The sequence below is a fragment of the Ornithorhynchus anatinus genome, chromosome 1 (assembly GCF_004115215.2).
Source record: "Ornithorhynchus anatinus isolate Pmale09 chromosome 1, mOrnAna1.pri.v4, whole genome shotgun sequence".
In the NCBI taxonomy this organism is placed as follows: Eukaryota; Metazoa; Chordata; class Mammalia; order Monotremata; family Ornithorhynchidae; genus Ornithorhynchus; species Ornithorhynchus anatinus.
This window is the reverse complement of record NC_041728.1, coordinates 94,538,712-94,544,098: the sequence shown is the minus strand read 5'-3', so window position 1 is coordinate 94,544,098 and position 5,387 is coordinate 94,538,712.

The window sequence follows — 5,387 nt, the reverse complement described above, 5'->3', positions numbered from 1 at the left end:
GTTGTTTACGTGCACAGTCTTTATACTATCCTACAATCCATGACTCTACATTTTAAGAGAATTCACATTTACCCCCATTATGCCTGCAAAAAATAACTGCAACTTGGTTATTCTTTTGGAGCAATGTAATTCAAATGATTGGCATGGTTTATTTTAGCTTTCGTTAATTCTTTCCATTATTTTTATGTTTCTGCCATCATTTGAAAGGGTTAGATATTTCCTCTATTGGTTTTATGTAATCTTAGACTGTGTTTTGGCTGCTAATCCAGACATTTGTTTTAGGGCTCTACTGTCACATCACTCATTATATCCTCTTCTCTACTAGAGTTCAATCCATTTTCTTGTTTTTTTGTTTTGCCTACTAGACTTGTGGAATCCCTGGACCATAATGACAATTCACAGTGGTACCCTGTTGTTGAAGCAAGGTTTATTCTCAATCTGGGCCAGAATCCTGTTCACGTTCTAATCTAATGAACTCATTTTGGGCAGGGACCCTATCTGCCAACTCTGTCATGTTGTACTCTCCCAAGCACTTAGTGAAGTGATCTGCACCTAGTAAATGCTCAGTAAATATCATTGATTGATTCATTATCCAACACTCAAATGGACAAATATTCATAAATTTCCTTGAGAGCCTTAAATTTCTCTCAGGGTTGTTTTCATACATATTATTAATAGTTCAGAGAAAAATGTTTTATACTTTATTCTAAAGTATAACTTCACTGTAGCGGATGCATTTGGTTGTTCCATTGATTGATATTCAAAAGTTTTCCATTTGTGCACTATGTTTTGCTCAGAACTCTTCTACAGACATTTGAAAGATGAATTTCATTTATTTCTAATGCATTTAATTAATTTTCAGTAAAACAAAATGCCATTTGACTGACAGGGAATACGGAGAAGAAAATGGTTTGAAATTCAAGAAACATCTTCAATTTGGTTCAAACTGTGGAAAAGTGTTTTCTCCAAACTTCCATTTCCAAATATTAATTAATGTTGGTATTTGTTCCCTTGGATTCTTCAAAACCTCATCTTGAAGGTAAGCATTTCATTTCTAGAGATAATTTATTCTCCCACTAACTAAGATAATTAGGTATAGGTGTAGCTTGGAGTGAAGATTCAGATCTCAGCCAGCTTCTTGATTTTGAGCTTCTCCCCTCTCTATTCAAATAGTCCCAGCCACCCTAAGTGGCTGCTAGGCTCTGTAGGGTCTGGGAAATAGGGCCAGATCCATATAGGACACAAGGTGGGTGGCCTCTGGAGGGATTCCCAAAGCTACAGAAACTTGTGGAAGGGAGCAGTCACATTAACTTTGACCCTTAGTTTAAGGCAGGCCCTGCTATCATCGACATGGGCCCACCTTGAAGGAAGAGGCCATCAGCTGCATCCATCATAACCAGCAAACTAAATGTGGAATTAGGGTAAAGGCAGCTAACAACTGGATAGGAAGTTAAAGTTAGAAAACAACAAGTCTACTATAGAATTACTAGGCAGGGAATGGGGAAAAGGATCAGATTTGAACTCAAGAGAAGCCAGCACATACTCCCTCGATGAGAGTGAAAAATAGATTTGAGCACCATTGTTCTCTCAATATATAGAATGGTGAAATGACCTCTAAAATAAAATGAACTGTGTGAATTCTGAATTTCCGGAGATACTGTAGACTTCTGTTAAAGCTATTATTTCTTTGAGTAGTGGTAATGTATTTGGATCAAACATTAAATTGTCTATGTATATTCAAAGCTATGACCAGAGACAGCCTCCCTTCTTTGATCCTACAGTTTAGGGAAGTCTCATTCACAGAAATGGGAAGAAATCGAGACATCCCTCATCCATCCCCCTGCCCCTCACCCAGGAACTGGAATTCCCCTAAGCCAGTCAGTCAATTGTATTTAGTGAGTGTTTACTGTGTGCAGAGCATTGTACTAAGTGCTTTGAAAAGTACAATATAACAATATAACAGACACAAAATGAACTCAAAGGTTTCATGGGGGGCCAATTTCCCAGGTCCAGCCTGAGTCAGCAGGATCTGTGTTCTAATCCCAACTCTGCCACTTGTCTTCTGGGTAAGTACTTTGCTTCTGTGGGCCTCAGTTACCTCATCTGTAAATGGAGAATTAAGACTGTGAGCCCCATGTGGGACAAGGACTCTGTCCAACCTGATTACCTTGTACCTATCCCAGAGCTTAGTACAGTGTCTAGCTCATAGTAATTGCTTAACCATTGCCATAAACAAATATATCAAACATTTTAGGAGTGAGTCCTGAATTCCCAAACTTCAGAATGTTTGGAAGGCAGTGGAAATTCAATCAATCAATGGTATTCCTTCTGAGTCTCCCTGTTTCGCTCCCTCCTTTCATCCTCTCTGCAATCCACTCGAGTAAATATGTATGTATCTGTATATATCTGCAGTTCAATTATTTTAATGTCTGTCTCCCCCTCTAGACTGTGAGCTGGTTTTGGGAAGGGAATGTGTCTGTTGCTGTATTCTAATCTCCCAAGTGCTTAGTACAGTGCTTTGCATACAGTAAGTGCTCAATAAATATGATTGAATGAATGAATGAATGAGTGCTTGCTGTGACCAAAGCACTATACTGTCCACTTGAGACAACTGTAACCCACAACTGCTTGCTTGATTGGGGTAAGGGGCCTGGGAAATGCCCCATCCAAGTATTGCTTTATGAACTCATATTAAAACTCTGAATTAAGATAATTTCACCTTTAAATTGCTTTGGATTTTGTCTGTCCACCTCTGTTGTTGGTCCAGTGGAAAGAATACGGCTTTGCAATCAGAAGGCCCAGAGATTAATCCCAAATCTATAAAGTGCTGAATGTTTGCTGGATCTAAACCATTAATGGGGAAGGTTAAGATTTCTGACCAAAGAATTACCCAGGGCTTTGTGACGGAGAAAGTCCTAAGCAAGAATTCTGAAAAATATCTGGCTAATGTGAGAGGCCAAGTCTGCTGCAGCCACCAAGACAACTCCCTGTTATGTCACTATGGGACAGTAAATATGTTGCTAATCACTTCAGTCATAAATGGACCCAGCATGTTAAAAAAACAAAATAAGCCTTCTGTAGATTTGACAGTATACTCCATTCCTGTCCACATATTTACTCGTTGCATTCTGTGAGGCAACTGGACAGGATGAGAGTAATCATGGTGCTGCTAAACCACCAACTCTAAATCAACTCCTTTCGGGGGATTTTCGGTCCTCAAATCTCAGGTTTGAAGATCAACTGTCACTTTCAGTGGGACAACCCAGAAGTATTAATTGTAATTCATTCATCTTGTTCTACTCTTCCACTGCTTTGATTGTGAGACCTTGTGAGATAAAGACCATGTCTGAAAGATTTGTCATGGATGGACTACAGTCCTTAGTACATTGAGTAGATAGTTGAGTGGACAATACTGTTAATAAGAAATAAAAATAAAACAAAACCTCATAACCATAGAAACAGTGTTGGAAGCAAGCAGGAATAAGCCCTGGAAGGGAAAGTGGTCCTCATATTCCAATTTGCTTTTTAAATCTCAGCACCTAAAGAACTGAGAAGTAACCTAGTCCACCTTCACACTGCCACTAAATAAAATGTTATCTAAAACATCAAAGCAGATAGGTGCAAGTCATTCAATAATATGTCTGGAGTCCTGACTGTAAGCAATACTATTCTAAGGATTTCAGAGAGTGCAAGAGTTGACAATCTCTACCTTCAAGAATTTACAGTCTACCAGGGAAGATAGATTCCAAATACTTTTTCAGGGGAAAAATATTATAAAACTTTTAACCAAACAGTAACGTTTATGGCTTCAATCATAAATATCTACAGTATCCTTCTGCAAAACAAACTTTTAAGTAAGTAGGGTACTTTGTGTTTTAGCTGGAAAGTAAGAAAAGTCAATAATAGCATTTTCTTGCTCTAAACCCCAACACAGACTATTTTTATTAATGGATAATAAGATAACAGCTACCATAGTTATGCTTAGCCAACCTTGTAACTAAGAATACATTTGTTTATAATTATAGCAAAAGTGCATTAAACTGCTTAAGAATTAACAGCCAACTGTTCTTTACAAGTACTAACGGATGATGGAATGCCATTCAAATAAATATTTTCTTTTCAGAAATAACTTTCTGCTACCTTGCATGTCAAGTCTTGCATAGCAGCTAGTGAACACTGACTATAAAATATTGTCACTATTAATGCAAACATACCCAAAACATATATAAATACCACACACTTTTTCAGTTAGAATTGACGAAATCTAGATCACTGCTGGAGTCCCAAAAAGGGTTTGTAAACTCATATTTCTCCATGTCATGCCAATATATTTTCTATAGTACTGTATAAAATTATCCATTATTGTTATTATCATTACTGTCATATGAATGCCTACTCCAAGGAGATGAATATCATCCAGAATTTTGATTGCAGTTAACTTCAACTGTAGTGATCTAATTCTGCCTGCCAAATCATGATTAAAATTGTATTTGATTTCAAGGACAGTGATTAGGGAAGTCAAGATTGTTTAGAGAGCATGTTGACAGTGTGAAGAATGATCTTCCAAATTAAAAAAAAATGTAAAAAATGATTTCAAGGAGGAAAAATATAATCAGGGAGTTTGAAAGTTAATGTGAATGAAAAAATGGAAGATTCCAAATAATACTTAGATCACTTCCTTAACCAAAAAAAATTAGTCCAAGATCAAGAGTAGAAAACAGATGAAAAACCATAAATTCAGTTTCAGTTTAACCACCTCGGTTCACCTTCTCTGCAATGAACTTGTGGCTGTGAAAGGGATCCTTCATCCAGGGAGAGAGGAGGAAATGAGAAAGGGAACCAAATCAAGGAAAAGAAGAGGAATCACTTAAAAACCAGTCCAAGGAGGAATCAGAAAAATGTACCTAACCTCTCAATTTCCTCTCCAGCCCCTCGTTTGTTGAATTGTTCCCAGAGAGTGAACAAAGGCTCAAAGAGAAGCAGCAGTAGTCCCAATATCAAAGTTGAAGTGGCAATTTCTGAACAAGGGAAGTGCGTCTGGGGTATTGATGGGAAAAAAATGAAACAAAAACAAGGCAGAAGGCTTGGGGCACATACTTTGAAAATGCCTCCCTTGAGAAAGTGTCAGATCAAGAGATGCAGTTGGATTTCCTTAAAGCTGCAGTTTCATATTTCTGTTAATCATAATCACAGTATTCGTTAAATGTTTACCCTACACCAAGTACTATGCTAAGCACTGGGGCAAATAATCAGATCAAACCCAGTTCTTCTTTTATATAGGACACACAGTCTATAATGGAGAAAGAGGGATTTTATGCCCATCTTATGGATGAGAAAACTGAGACAGAGAGCAGAAAGTGGTCACTAGTGACAAAGACCAGACTAAA